Below are 16,641 nucleotides of genomic sequence, written 5' to 3' on the forward strand. Positions count from 1 at the left end.
TTGCTTGTAGGTACGATCAGATTTTCTATACAAATTTTACTAGCGACTGCAGTTTGGGGAAGAAATATTTCTATCTTAGCCAGCTGGAACCGCGCTGGACCGCAGCTTAGCATTTGTTTCTGGATTTTTGGTGTCCGTGTGTTCATAACCACAAATCTTTTTAAATTAGATCCAGCACTTGCATTTATATGTGCAGTATATTATCTTTAAAAGACAAGCTGTTATGCATCTACATATTTTAGCGTACAGTCAGACTTTAACACAGAAATGGTCATCTTCAATGCCAAATCAGTTGCGGTGTTAAACTAACTCTGAACTGTGATTTTTTGATTACATAATACTGTAGGCATTCAATATGCAAACAAAAAAATGTTGGGGTTTGATTTACCTCTGTATGCAGTGCTAAACTAAAATTTGTGGGCTTTGAAATGTCTAAGCAACATGCTGCTAGCACTTAATATTTAAAATAGGCACAGAATGCAAGTAATCGTTTTATTGCTATCAACACATGTCTCTCCATGATTGTTTTTGGCTTGTGCTCTGGATGAGTTAAGAAGTGACAACTGTGACTTTGAACATTCTCATCCCTGTGCCCCTTTTTCTTTCCTTTTCTGTTTTCCTCTTAGCTGTGAAGAAATTGGTCTCTTAAAATGGTTTACGCTGAGCTCTTACTTGTGCCCTACTGTCTACCAGGTTTTTTTGCTTGTGATGTGACAATGATGAGGGAGGGGAAACAATATAAAATAGAAGTTTTGTTCTGCAGTGTGGAAAACAGCCCTAGAGAACTTAGTGGGTGAATGATAATGTTTTTCCATGTGAAACTCAGGGGAAAAAAAAAGGATGATACCTCTCTAGTCAGAGACCTGAGAGTGGGAGAGTATTACCTTGAGGCTTATACTGTAAAGAAATCCTTAGTTGAAAGGAGGAGCCCAATTCCTTTGGCTTACCAGGAAAGGAATGGTAGTGTAGGTGGCATAGAAAAATGAAAAAAGAGCTGCCAGCACCTGTAGAAATGAGAGAAGATCAGTTATTTCTTGAAGATAACAGTATTGTGCTGCACAGTGTTGTGTTCTACCATTCATAGACTTCCCAAAGAACTTCAAAGACCTGATCTCGGCTTCTAATGAATAAGTAGTGTTGCAACTTTGTTGTAAATCCCTCCCTTGCTCTCAGAAGATGATGACATTTAGTATTTGCTACTCAGCAGAAGCCTGTCAGCTGCAGGGTGTTTGTGTTTCGGTGTGGATTTGGTTGTGCGTGTGCGAGGGCTCTGTAATGCATTGCTCTGCCGAGACCTTTGCTTTTGGAGCTGGTTCCTTCTACATGTGCTTGTAAAGCCACTTTTCTCTGACGCTGGCGAGGGGTTTTTTGGTAAGGTGAGGTTTTCTGGAGGGCTGTTGGGTAGGAGTAGAGGAATGACTGGCATCATGATAAAGCTGGAACTGCTGGAGAGAGTCCAGTGCAGGGCAACAAAGATGCTGAAGGGACTGGAGCATCTCCCTTTTGAGGAAAGGCTGAGGGAGATGGGGCTCTTTAGCTTGGAGAAGACTGAGGGGTGACCTTATTAATGTTTACAAATATATAAAGGGTGAGTGTCATGAGGATGGAGCCAGGCTCTTCTCGGTGACAACCAATGATAGGACAAGGGGTAATGGGTTCAAACTGGAACACAAAAGATTCCACTTAGATGTGAGAAAAAACTTCTCAATGAGGGTGACAGACACTGGAACAGGCTGCCCAGGGGGGTTGTGGTGTCTCCTTCTCTGGAGACATTCAAACCTGCCTGGACACCTTCCTGTGTAACCTCATCTGGGTGTTCCTGCTCCAGCAGGGGGATTGGACTAGATGGTCTTTTGAGGTCCCTTCCAATCCCCAACATTCTGTGCTTCTTTGAAAGCTAATGGTCAAATTGTGCTCCATGCATGCAGTTTGCAACATGCGGTTGTAAGCCGAAAGGATGAAATACATGAAATGGAAACCAGTTGTAAGATGTGATGTTATGAGGAGGTGAGAGGAAGGATGGCAGAAGGCGCCGGGCTGATATTTTTGTTATATTGACTTTCGAAGCCTGTTTGGCATGGAGCGAGTACCTGATGTTTCCATGAGGGACTCATGTGGAAACTGCAGCAGATGTTGGCGGAGAGCGCCCAGATCTGCTCCAGCGACACCAGATCACTCTGGGGGCTGCCATGGGATTATCCACATCACAGGAGACAGAACGGCGCCCTTAATATTTGTAATTACAAAGTGCAATAGTGACATCCACAGACAGGAGGCACAGCAACAGGAGATCAGTGACAACCACCTTTGTGCCACAACATGACACAACTGCCCCCAGAAACAGGGGACAACATCGTAATACCAGAGACCATCTTCGGCTTTGCTTTTTCCTCTTTCAAGATGGATGGCAACATAAATGTGTAGGGATGCTACTTATTTCCTACTTATATATGAAAAAGATTTAAATGAGGGATAGTATTTTCTGTTTTCAGTCCAAAACGTGCTTCTCAAGATCAAATACTCAAATGTGTCTTCAAAATAAGTTTGTTAGTAGGTAGGGAAATAGTGCAAAAGCTCAACTATGCTTAAAATGTAATATATGCCATGTTGGTGCTAATCATTTTGTGATATGTGGCGTGATTCCTCTAATCACCTATGAGAACTTTCAGGAGTTGTTAACATTTTCTTTCATTTGTACAGCAATGTCACTCTCTGTTTTTTAAGGAAAGAATAACCCTCTGTTGGCTTATGCAAATAAATCATCTCTTAATGCACTTGAAACAGGATGATTCCCAAAGGAAGATGAGTGGCAAATCAAACTGGCTGCAAATGAAAGTAACCTCTCAGACCAGAGTTACAAATGTTTTATTCAGATGAACAAAGTGTCTTTATTTTAGCACTTTAATCCATTTTTCCTTGCTCTTTTTTTCCAAATAGTACCGTCATCCTGAAATGACAAGGATTGATCGTTAAATTATCGTTGCGTAATTTGCCTCATCGCTTCTCTGTAGACACTGTTTGATTGAAAGTTCAAGTCTTTTGACTTGGGTAATTCTAATATAGACGTTTAAAGTTTTGGGCAATATATTACAATTTTTGACAAAAATGCAAGCGGTTTGCTACTTGGATTATGAACATTTAATTAACAGTTTTGCAAAAGAATCAAATGTGCTGTTTCTAATTAGACAAAGGATTATTTTCTTAGTGCGTTGCAACATTATAGTTTTATTGTTTGTTTGTTTGTTTGTTTTTCCCAAATGGCCTCTGTAGCTGCTTATTTAAAATTCTGAATGTTGTCTTTATCATGGGTAGCTTTTACAAGTTTTACTTTGGTAATAGTCTGTCACGAATTAGCTAGGGGATCGTGTTCTGTAAACGTTCATATAGTATTGTCATATACCACCCCTCTGCCAGCTGTTCCGGATTCTCTAACTGTATTTATTATACCTGTATTTTTACCTGCGGTGCTTAACGGTGGAAGTTTTCTCAGAAAGGAAAAACGCAGCAGATAAATGTTACATTGCTTCTGAGAGTTTGCAAAGCTGAACGAGAGGCAAGCGGCTGCTTTGGACTGTAAGCATGAGCTTTTCTTTTTGCCCTTTCTTTTCCCTTCCCTGAGCGTTGTTTTGCTGAGCAGATTGGATCCGCTGCCTGTGCCAGCGCTGCGCGTTTCCATGTTCGGGAGGATTTTTGATGATCCAGCTCTCAGCCGCTAGAAGCGGCATCAATGAACTGATGCTCCCAAGGTCGCCCGTGAGGCGCGTGGGTGGATTTCCTCGCCGTAAACCCTGTTCACAGCCAGCCCAGGAACTGGAAATGGCTTTGATTTTTATATATTTTTTTAAATTTATCTCTTTTTTCTGGGCTTTGGCTGTAGCTTCAGACAAATCTGCCTCTTCACTTAAAGCCGGGGAGAGAGAAACCTGACGAATATAGGGAAGACAGATGTAGAAACAATGTGTTTTATTGGGCTTTAATTGAAATCCCAGTGCAAATTTTACTGAATGTACACTGCACGGTTTCTGCTGAAGTTTAGTAAAAGCACATTTAAGCGCTCATTTTTTAAGCAGTTGTGGGCTTTTTTTTTAGGCAAGGGGTAGTTGATGCTGGCAATGCAAAAGAGTCATTTGCATCTCTAGATTGCAGTCGGCGACGTTCTTACGCTGTTGGTTTTAATGGTTTTGTGGTATTTACTTCTGGTGCCAAGCAAAGGAAACACTAAATGTAACGAGAGATTTTTAAAAGTGGTTGAAAGCAACAGAAGTTCCTGTAAATCAAATTCAGTTCACTTCTCTCTAAGGCAGAAGATAAGAATAATCTCATATATATGTCTGTTTGTATATGTGCAAATTAATGTACATATATTTATTAAGGGAGGACCTGCATTTCTTTCTATGAATGCTCAGGCAGATGGGCTTTATTTCTTTCTTCTTTCTACTTTAAAAGACAAGGTAGTTTTGTATTTGAACATACTGAGGGCAAGCTTTGTGCTTACTTATGCACAGATGGAAGCAAATACCTAAATGATTGTGGTCATCTGCTCTGAGTTTTTATGCCTCTTCTGTGCAAGTTGTTTGGGTTGGATTTCCCTGACGTATAAAATCATGAGGTGCAGGTGCCACTGTTGACATGAGCTGCTCCATAAAAGACAGCGTTACATTTGTCTGTGTGTTCACAGTGGGTTGAATATAATATACACAGAACAGCCTCGTTGACGGGACACCCAGACACCGGCAAGTCATGTTTATCTCCGTGGTGTTTTGGCTACAACCCCTTTGAGAGTCCAAATATAAAGCCCTGAAGCATCATATACTCTCAGGTGAACCTTTTGTCCAGAAAGTAAAAACTACTAAAAGTCCCCAGTGTGAGTCTGTAGGTAGCTGGGAGATGTAACCCGACAGCTGTAGGCTGGTTTTATTGATTTATTTCTTTCTTTAAATTCAGGACCTATGACCATTCTATCACCCAGTCAGCAGCACAGAAGAACCATGACCTTGTTCTTGATGAAGTCAATGGCAATTTTGCTGTTGACTTCAACAAGAGCACAAGTCCAAGGTGATAAAACTGGCTGCAGATCTTTAATAGAACAAGTCTAATACTTCTTATTTCTTAGTTAACTGTTTAGGTTTTGTTCTCTGATGTCTACACAGAAAAGAGAGTTCTTTCCTGTGGGAGTTCATTGCAAGACTCATGTTTAAGTTATATACTGTTGCATAACGTTGCTTGGCTGCTCTTGTAGGGGTTTTATTAATTGGCATTATTATTTTAGGTGTGACAAATGAAGGAGGCAGAGAAATCATGAGATTTATTGAAAGCTTTTTTACTGACAACATGGTATTAGTTGTGGTTTTAAAGATGCTGAGCACTGATGATTGCTCAGTATTCCTTGTAAACAGACCCATCACTATGGCAAACAAGTTAAGTAGCCAGATGAATCAGAGATAGGACTGTGCCCTGGAGCTGGGCATCCAGAACAGAAATCGTTTTCTGTAGTGGGTTTTAAAGATTTCTCTTTACTTTTTCTTCAGGTTATGAAGACAGGCTTACTCCCAGTGATTTGTCCCTGTGGTCCTGTGGAAACTTCTTAACCTTTTAGCAGGGGTTCTCTTATATGACCCTGCAGGGGCCTGTTAAGCAGCAAGAACCAAGATTATTTTTTCCTTTTCCTGATAAACCACTGGCACAGATATGATCCATTGAGAGAAGAGCTGAGAGCTTGCTAGGTGTTGTAGTATTTCTCTAGCAATTGTTCATTAAGGGTCTCAATATGCCACTGGAGACTTGACAGAATTGAGAGCAGGATAATTGTAATGAGATCATGATTCCTCCTTGGTCCTTATATGCTGCTGGTGTATGGGGCCATGTATGACTAATCGTGGACCGAGGTCCAGACTTGCAAATATTGTTTGTATCACAAGATTTTTTTTTTTAAGTGAAATTCACACTTCCATATTCTGTCTCTATTTGTCTGCATATGTATTTCCTTTCTCAGTTTGTAGTGATTACAAAGAAGGTTTAATATGCAATCTCCTCGGTATCTTGCTTCACTTTTGTTTCCTTTACATCCAACTGGGGTGGCTCCTTACTGAACAACCATCTTCTGTGATTAAAATACCCTTTTGTACTAGTGTGGATGCAGGAGCTTCTGCAGTCTGTGAGGATGACTCTGCATTTGGAGAAAGAAAATCTAGGGAAAAGCCAACTCTGTTGCCCCATACAATCTTTTAATTTTGTATTTTGAAGATATCTTATCCGAAGGACTAGAACTTGATTTTTACCAAATAAAAGGGAAGGGGTGGGAAGCAGATCACAGGACTGTGCTGTATCTAAAAATGTGATGCTAATGTTTCTTGTTCAAAGTAGTCTCCTTTCAACGTGTTTGTCGTGGCTCAGATTGTAGAAAGCATTGAGTGTTGTATCCTATCGCTGCTGTGACCTGATCAGCAGGACTTGATGCTATGGAAACCCATTGGGTTTTTCTTTCCGTGCTCCTGCTGGTATTTTGAAGAAGGTGAATACCATTATAGTGTTTCATTTAGTTGAAAAATAAGCAGGTATATGCGAAGTGACTTGCCTAAGACGTGCATGCAACCTGTCAGTGCTAAAGTCTAGAACGATAACTGCATGATCTTGTATTCTTTGTGTGCATATATATATATATATATATGAAAAGTACTTCCTAAGCTGCTTTTAAGGAAATGCGGGGTGGGTGGGGGTCTTATGGATTTATTTATACATAGTAATCTTTGCCTTTGAATACTTATTTTTCCCTTTCATTATCTAAGAGGAAAGAACAAATAGAGTAAGTTTCTAAAAAACGCCGTTCCTGTGTTTGGTTTATGAAAGAAGTGGAAAGCATCCTCTGAAAATCGTGGCTGTTCAGAAGTTCAGTTCCAGTAGCCACATCTGATGTACAGATCTCCAGTTTTCCTTCAAGGATGTGAAGTTATTGACAATCTTACACATCCGTGAAAGGATGAGTAAATGAATTGTTATTAAGAAGTGCTGAAAGAAGTGATTGTCATTGAAGAGTTAGAAAAATGTTAATGTCAGGATTGACAAGGAGGTAATTATACTTCAGTAGCTTTGTATTCAGTTGATGGTTACTGGCAGGAAATCTAGAGAGTGTTTCATGGGCCTCCTCCTTATTCGCATTTTCTGCCTTTCTCTTCGCTGTCTTCTGGTCTTGTTTGCCCCTTTTATGTACACACACTTACATGTGTATTCTCTTAGGGGATGGCTTTAAAAAGCTACAACCCTCTTTCTCTTTTCACTGGATGTAAAAAGATTGTTTCATTCAGATTAGAACTGAATTCAGTTTGTTGGAAATCATTATCAATTATGAGAACAGTAGGGGCTCTATTCTGGCATTTCATGTGTTTTCAGTGTCTTTGGTTATCTGTGGTTTAAATGGCAGGGGCGGGAGGGAAGTTCTCAGTTTAAGTCCATAGCGGTGTTGTCCTCTCTTTTTAGCTGCTTGAGTGTTTATTAAGGTACTTGTCAGAAAACTGCAAGTGTTGGGCTTATTTTCCACAAGGAGGTAAAAATAATGAGAGGGGAATGACTTAGGAGTCAGTGTGATGTGTTTTATGTATCCATTAACATTTTTCAATGCTCTCATTTGCCGTGACTGGGAAGTTGCATATTCAGTCTGGTGCAAAGTTGAAGGTTCTGACACCCCAAAAATCTCCCCAGGTCCTGTCCCTGTGTGGCCAGGAGTTAATGCCATTTCCTTCATGACCTAGGAAGCAGGCCATCTTTATAGTATGGTGTGAATGAACAGGTTTTCCTTAGAGCCATCTACTTCTTTTGGAGCTTTTGAGGTCCAAATTGGGAGTACATTGCAGCTGCAAGATGTGAATGAACCAGCACCGAAGGACTCAGAGTTGTTTTTTTTTTTTTTTTTAATAAATTCTACATCAATATCCACAACCTATTTATGAAGGAATTACAGCAGTTGAATCTTGCTACTAAACTACCTGGGCAGAAGATACAGGTTATTGTCTCACTGTTTAGCATGCCAGAAGTGATGTATTCTCTGGGGTATGATGATGACTTCTGGGAAGCCAAGGAGCAATGGGAATGCCCCTGTGATGAAAGGCCATTTCGGGTGAGGGACACTTCTCTCCGAAGTACAGCAGCTTGGGCAGAAGAGACCCAAAACATCTGAACAGCTTGCAAGCTGCAGAGCAATTTTTTGGTAGTGACACCTTCCCCAGGCTGCAGTTGCTGCAGAGACATTTCTGGTGGGTAGAGGAAAGAGCTGTTGCTCTGTTTCAGTCAGTCGGTCACTTGAGTGCTCCTGCCTGTGCTCCACCAGGACCTGGTTCCCCCCATCTGTAGTGGGAGACATTTTATCTTTCTTTAGAGTGCACAAAATTGGCAACAGTCTGGGTTTGGGTATTTATTTAGGGTACCAACATTGCAGCTACCAATGCAGATAAAGCCATCCCATTCCTGGAGGCACTTGGTCCTGTGTGTCGGGCATCTCCAATGCTTCTTGCTGTATTGGATCAGGAGACCGTGCCCTTTGCCTTCAGGAACTGGGGTGTGAAAAACAAATGCTGGGCACCAGTGCTTTGTCGATGGGGAGACAGATGCCAGCAGCTCCCCATAACTGGCCTTACGAAACAATTGTCTGGCAGTTTACAGACATAAATAGCTGTGGTGCTAATTTTTAGAGGTGCTCAGCACCATCTGCTCTCGTAGGACTCACCTTAGTGAAGAGAAGGTTAAGTGGCTATTTAATCATGGTCTGTAAATACCCACTGAGGGATAAGATGTCTGAAGCGAAGGACTCTAAGCTAGCAGGCAAAAACACAAGATCTAGCGGCTGCAAGTTAAAGTCAGCAAAGATCGTAGGAAATGCAAGACATATTTTTAAGTGAGGGTAATTAGTCTGTGGAACAACTTGCCAGTGGACGTGGTGAAACTGTCCATCACCGCAAGTGTTTAAATCCCGTCTTATGCTCTGTTGCCATCACAAGTAGTTGGGCTGGACAAGAGAGGCTGGGCAGGGAGAAACGCTGCGACCTGCATCGTGTGGGAGCTCACGCGAGATGGGATGGAACCCTTCTGGCTGTATAGCTGGACACCTGGGGCCTGGGGGCTCCACAAAACCCAGTGCCAGAGGAGAGTTTCTTATAGTGCCTCTCCAGCTTTCACAATTAGCTTTCATCCTCCGAGGAGCTACAAAAGTGTCTTTGTGTGTGGAAGATGTATATGGCTTACAGATGGGCAGTTACATTACCGAGCTGGGAAACAAAATTGCGAGTCTCTGATCTGTGTCAAGCAGGGCAAGTTTTTTCATTGCAAACTGCGAAATTAGACAATGGATGGAATTGAGTCCAGCCTTCCCATCTTCTTGGCTACTGACCTGTCGACCGAAATACTTTAGGTCTATCCCTGAAAGCTAGTTTGTTTTTTTTAAAAATGAATTGAGCTCAAATAAAATGTGGTATTTTTATTAAAATTTACAATTGGATCATGTGCTCCAGACTCGTGAAAATCAGCTCTGAGTGAACAGGAAATGAAACAATTCCATCACAATTCGGGCTGGAAGAAATTTTGCTATTTCATTGAAGAGATAACGGAGTTCTGCAAGCGGAGGGTTAACCATGACAATCTTCTGGAGAAGTGTGTGTGGCGGGGGGGGGAGATGTTTTGTTGGGGATTCAAAAGAGAGAGGCCAGCTGGGGCAGGCAGTGAAAGGTCTTTCAGTTGCAGGGTGTGCTGTGAATAAAGATGCAGAGGATCTCAGAGCCAGGGAGGAGGGAGAAGGATGAGCTCTGCCCGAATGAGCTCCCCAGCCGGGACCGCTGGCCGCGGCTCATCTGCTGTGCCACACGTGGGTTCACGTCAGCACGTGCGGCACTCGCTTCCAGCCAGAACACAGAGCCAGAGGGTGTGAACACAAAGACTCAGATCGTACCCTCTCGCTCCCAGTGCATAGAATGCTTTACAGTAAATTAACCAAGATATGTCATTGCTGGAGTCCATGTAAGGGCTGGATTTGCGCAGTGAGGCTGGTTGCGCAGGCTTCGGTTTTGCCTAGTTTGATGGGTTTTGGATTGTTTTCTTGACGCTGAGCAACCATCTGAACTCTCTGAGCGTGTAACAGGAATGATACTTTCTGCTTGCAGCATGAGTGCTTGTTAGCTCTCTCTTTTTATGCATTGATAGTCGTCACCCTACAGATCCACCCTTTTTCTGACGATGAACCGCGGCGTTTGTCTGTCCCCTGACATCTTTGTACGTGTGGCCAGCGCTTCAGTCGGATCCATTTGTTGGGTTGGCAATACCTGGGATCTAGTAATACATCATTCACACAAGCCACCACCCTCTGCCCTCCACAAAGCGTGACGTGAGGGTAGGAAAGAAGTTAAAATACAACCCCAAGACGGGTTGAAAAGGAAAAGAAAAGCCTTGGGCTCCTCAGCATTTTGGGTCTGTCAGTCACTGCTAATTGCTGCCTGTGGAGGGCTTAGCTCCACAGGCAAAGCGTTTTCCTTATCAATGTTGCCACAGAGCACAGGGGCTTTCTTTAAAGCTTTAAAGAAAATCGAGTGTTTTTAGAGATGTGAGCTTTTCTTAGAATCAACTGTCACTTCTACATCGCACTCTTAATACTAATAAGTTAATACTGTATGTGCCTGGAAACAAATGGTGTTTCATTAATACTGAGAAAGTCTGGAGGCTATTTGATTAGTATGCTCGTTTGATGAAATTACAATAAATCAGTGGTCTAAAGGATGTTACATGGTAAGTTACACAACACTGGGGGCAAATCGGAGAGCGCTTTTAGCTGACATGCGTGGTAAAATGTGCAGCGCTCACAATATTTTTGCTTCCTTAATTTGTCTCTGAAGTATTATATGTGTTTGGATTTTGTGCAGGAAATTTATAACTCAAATACTAAAATTTAGCCTTTTGAGTGCTTTAATATGCTTTTTGTCTGTGTGTTTTAATCACATCTGAAACCATGTGCAAACTTTACAAAACAATTTAGAAACTAGGTGCAAGGAAAGACCTTCAATAGTAGGATGATTTTGAACAGTAATTTTTGTGTACAAGATCTGACCTCTGATAGAAGTTGTGGCTGCCCACTCATCACAGGAACACACTGTGGTCTCATGTCTGCTCTCTGCCAAATTTGGCCAAATCCTGTGTTTTTAAGAGAGCAGCTGTATTAGTTTGCAGCGCGCTGCTTTGCCTCCTAGTTGAACACAGCCTGACCTTATTGAATAAGATGTGACAAGTGTAACAAGATATAACAATAACAGAAGATCAAAAATAATATCTTCAAAGCTTGCACTGGAAGTCTCCGAAGGGGTCCGCAGTCTTTTCTTTTCCATCCCCCTTCCATAGACAAATGTTAGAATAAATTTTTCAAATAAAGCATGCCCGGGGGAAGGAGGCATGGCTGGCTTCATGTCAAGGAAGAAGAATGTACGTGAACGAACTCTATTGCGGTCAGGTAACCACAAGCAATTTGGACTCACATCTGGCATTTTATATGTATGGGCTTCATCTGCAACTATTATCATCAGGGGGTTGGGTGGAGAGGGAGGGAGAAAGAACTAGACTTGATTGGCTTCTGTATTTTGGCTTAGAAGATTTAAACTTTGTGGGAGACATCTGCTTTATTTCACAGCAACAAAAAGCAGCTGGGGAAGAGGATATAAACCAGACAACAGTGAGGTGCAAGGTTAACAGGGATAACTGTGTCTGCTGTTGAGATACCTGTGTATTTCTTTGAATAAGATAACATACAATTATAAAAAGGTTTAATAAGATTTGTGTTCATTATCAATAACGCAGTTGTAATTGTTCTAGTATTGCCGATGCACTACGTTTATAGGAAAGGATTTATCTTCGCTGACGTACATTGAAAAAAAAGCTGGATCAGCAGTAATTGGATAAACGGATCTGTTCTGAAATACATGAAAACAAATTATAATGCTGCCGGTAGCATCATTTAAGTGGGAGTTTCTGTTTTGAAGCTGACGGGGCAAGAGTTCCTTGTGCCAACAGCTGCTTGAGCGGACTTGACCCACCCCCTTGTGAGGCTCAGAGCTGAACTTGCTTTGCCAAAGTGCCCCTTGCCCATCTCCAGCGCTATCAAAACTGCTTTTCTGCATTGGAAAGTGAACAGTCACAGTGAACTTCAGGGACTATTGGCAAAAGCTTCGCTGACCTTACTTCAACAAGAATTTTCTCTGATTCAGGAGAAGGAATTCCTAACCCTTTCTATATTGCAAGACTGAACGGGCTGCCATTCCATTGAATCTTAATCTGAGTTAAATGAGAAAAAAACAGCTATAGTCATGCTCTCTTTGGATGCCAGGCTAAGATACAGTGTTGGAGTGACTCAAAGTAATGAATAGCCAGTGCGGTGATAATTCAAATTTGGGTAATTTGCACATTTATTTGAGAAAGAGCTCTCAGATCTTAGCTGTAAAACCTTGGGTATGCTTGCAGGTTTAGGTGTAGTTTGAAGGAGATCAGAGTATCCGGATTTCACAAACCCTGAAATAATTAATGTGAGGTAGTTTCTGTAAACAAATATATATTCTTTTTCTGGGTAGGTGGTGCATAAAGTTGCACGCTTGCTGGTATGTTGTTGGGAGGTAGCACCCCTGTAGCTGTTCCCAGTAACTCAGGATCTCTCCTAGAGCTAAATCCACCACAGAAGCACAAATCTGATGTTTCTGCAGGCACACAGACCAAGCCCAAAGTCCCATGCAAAACACAGCAGCTGCCCGTGTCTGTGTAAGAATTATGGGGAGGAAGGAGAGAAATACCCCGCTGTGTTTTTGGACATTGCACCCCGGATTCTGCGTGCTCCCACTTTGGCTGGTAGCTCCCAGCCATGCCGAGGCACACAGAATCACAGAATCGACTCGGTTGGAAAAGACCTCAGAGATCATCAAGTCCAAGCCTTGGTCCAACTCCAGTCCATTGACTAGATCATGGCACTAAGTGCCATGTCCAATCTCAGTTTAAAAACCTCCAGGGACGGTGAGTCCAGCACCTCCCTGGGCAGCCATTCCAATGCCTGACCACTCTCTCTGCAAAGAATTTCTTTCTAATATCCAACCTAAATTTCCCCTGGCAGAGTTTAAGCCCATGACCCCCTGTCCTATTGCTAACTGGCTCTCCATCATAAAGCTTTTAGGTTATTTATCCTGACAAAACTGCAGATTTCTGGCCCCAAATGCAGGCGAAGGGGGAAAGCTGAGACCAAGCTGCTTCGGGCCACGTGTAACTGTCACCTCTCTGCAAAGCCCAGCACAGGTTTTACCTGCGATAGTTCAATCCTTCCAGCGCCCTGGGCAGCCCAAGTCGCTGCTCTGAAATTTTGGCCGCCTGATGTTTTATTACTCGTTTCTGCAGAACTTTAATGGGAAACGTTTTGTGTGAACTTCTTGCATTATGTTTACTCGATCCTATGTAACAAGGCTTTTAGGAAGAATAGTTTTATGTATCTTTGTAATCAATATGTCTTTGTGTATGTGATGAAGGATGAAGGCATGCTTGGAGGCAAGCGCCCAGGCTTGTACGTATGCATATATATCCTTCCTTTTATGTTCTGATATCATTGCATTATGTTCTTGGATGAGACATGTGCATGGTTCTAGACTAAATATTTTATTATGTTTTTGTTAATGTCCTAAGCATTCTTAGAAACGTAGTCACTGGAAGATGTTTTAAAATGATATCTAAGTATTTATTTGTATGTTTACTAGCTTTTTATATGCCAGACTATTTTAATGACAGTTTTCTAAATACATGTGCTTGGCTGTTCCTTTCCAAGAAAAAAACAACTTGTGACATTAGAAATGTGGCGTTTTTTCCAATGCTCCCACTGATTTCAGTTGGTAATTTCTAATGAAATGCAAACATCCAATCCCCATGTCTAGTGTGAGAATTAAATATGAATATGACATTAAAGCATTTAATGCAGATGCTATTTAAGCTCACCTTTAATAGCAATAACATTTTGAGGTGGAACATTTCAGACCTATGGGAGGTTTTGGAAAAAGCGACCAAGTTTCTTTTTAGGCTTTATAAACCCAACAGTGGCTAAATGCACAATATGGTTTGACAGGATGTGTAACCTACATGCATTTCCTTAGTCAAAGACACTTTTAGTGCTAGGTGCTAATTTAATTTATATTGTAACAGCTAAATTATAAACCTGGGACACAATTCACGTTAATTATGTCGCAGTTAAAACCCTCGTTCAGGTATGAATTGTCAGGATGACAATAACAAATAGAGTGTATGCTTTGCGTGTTAAATCTTTGTTGGACTCTGGCTGTGCAGGAAACCTGGATGTTAATTCCTGAATCACACCTTGGTAGCGATAAAAATGGTTTCTGTACATGTGGCTTATTTTACACCCAAGCGTAACCTGCTCATTGAAAAGTAACCTGTGAGTCTGCCAGCCCATCCCTTGAGTCTGGAGAGGGCGAAGGGGGCAAAATGTTGGCGAGATGGGATGGGGTGATTTGAGAGAATTGTGTGTGTGTGTTTTCTACGTATTACGTGCAAGGCATTACGTTACTAGAGCTGGCAACTCAAAAAATGATCTTCCAGTAGAAAAAAGGGCCACAATTACTGAATATGGGTGAAAAGAATGTTGTCAAATAAATCGAATTCTGCACAACACAGAGTTCATTCCCTTTCAGGAGAATTCTGAAAATTGGCTGGATTTCAAGCTATATTTTAATGCAACTTTTTGGCTGTCTGCCTCTTTGGCAAGTCAAGGGTCACTGCTCAATAATTGAGTATAAATACAGTCCATGCAGTTAGACCTTGGTTTCAGTCATGCAGAACCAATTTTATTTTGACGGTATCACTGTTGTGTACTTTTAATTGAAGCCGTGGTGAGAAACACTGATATATCTCATTATTATTCTATTTTTCCTGTAAGCTTATGGTGCTGTCTGACGTTGTTTGATATTGCTGTGATCACCAGCACTGATATTGAAATGTAGTTGTATCCACAAGTTTGGGAATTGGGATAAGAATTACCTTTTGATGATTAAAACCAGGGTACTAGAGAGTACCAGTGTATTCATTAAGCTGTTAATCAAATGCTTCTGCTAATGCCAGTTGTTATAAATATTTAATAGGTTTAACATGGGACTGTGGCACAACCCCAGCAGTCCTTAGTGATCTCACTGAATCTAAATATCCATCCTGGCCAATAGACCTGATGTTTTTTCCTTAGTGATCACTCCCCCTCGCTCCCCAACAACAAAGTGAACCTCTAGTGTATGTTAAGCATTTCCCTCTAAACTGTATTTTTAACATAACAAGAGCTTTCCCTGAAAGTCTGTTTTTCTACCTTCTTAAAATTAGCAGTTCACATTAATAAGTCATCTCTAGGAGATAATTATATCTTTTATAAAGAGATTCTTTTAATCAATAACTTTTTGTAGTTAATGACTCTTGTACATTGACACTTAGATGCTAAAAAGGACACTGTCGGCATAGTTGATTTGTAGGTGACAAAAAGATGACGTAACTTATGCCTTGTCCATTAAGTTTGCTGGGCCACGTGTCTGGCAAACTTCCTTGTGGCCTTTGCTGGTACCCGACTCCCAAGAGGAGGGCGAAAGCCCTAATTAGTCAATTTAGAAAATTAATGCAGTTGTAGAAGGGAAAACTTATTTTTCAGCAAGGGTCAGGTTTTGAAATTCATCCACCACTTTCTCTCGGCTTTGTGATTGGAATGGCTATAGGGGCTTTATCGCTGTGAGCTCTTCCAACCCCCTCACTCTTAAAGGTATCTCAGGAAGAATTTCAAATGTAGCTCTGCAATACCATTACTATGCAGGGAAATGTGCTATATATTTATATATAAATATATATGTGCTATATATATATATATATATATATGAGTGATGCTGAAGCACATGGGAGGCAAAAGGCCACGAGCTGTTTGAGTGTCGCTATTTTGAGGACATCTTTTCAGGTCTGTGTTTTCAGGGCTGGGTTTGTTCAGTGACCTGTCCCAGCAAGGAGCCCAGCACAGCAAAGACTGGATTCTTTGCCCCTTTTTAGTTGGGATCTGATTACATAGGTTAATTTTTCCTCATGGATTTATATGTACAAAAATAAGTCTGTTCCTTAGCTGATTTATAGCTCTTTATGGATTATTGTGATCCGAGCTCTTTAATTTCCATCACCGTATCTCATAAATTAACAGCAATATTTAGCTGGAGTGATGGCAGCTGTAATGCTTTCATATCGAAAAACATCTTTGCTTCCTTTTGTCCTCTATGCATATCCAAGTTTCTTATATTGTCTTACAAGATTTTTTTTCCTCTATAACAAACCTGGAATTTCAGAACCAACGCAAGAATATAAATAGTAGAGTTTCATGTTCTCCTTTGTCTCCTCCCTTTTTAAACCAATGTCACTGTGTCTGCTCAGAGTAGATCTGGTTATTCCCTTTACTTTTTCATACCTATAAGGTAGTTAACATTTTTGTCACCTCCTACTGCTTCTGCTTTACTCTGTAAGCATAATTCAAGATGCTAAAATCCACCTGTAGCCCTTCATCATCCTAGGCACTTAAAATGGGTGACACTCCCTGTTGGCAAAGTAAATTTCCAGGTTTCTTTCTGT

General features: G+C 41.3%; 1 protein-coding gene across 4 annotated transcripts in view; it reads left to right on the plus strand.

Annotated features, from left to right (window-relative positions):
* The window catches only part of MACROD2 (mono-ADP ribosylhydrolase 2), a gene marked incomplete at its 3' end in the record, with an annotated part of 876,609 nt that overhangs the window by 457,873 nt on the left and 402,095 nt on the right, over positions 1-16,641 (plus strand). The window lies entirely within an intron of this gene.

Source organism: Streptopelia decaocto (assembly GCF_964273445.1).
Source record: "Streptopelia decaocto genome assembly, chromosome: 3".
Lineage (NCBI taxonomy): Eukaryota > Metazoa > Chordata > Aves > Columbiformes > Columbidae > Streptopelia > Streptopelia decaocto.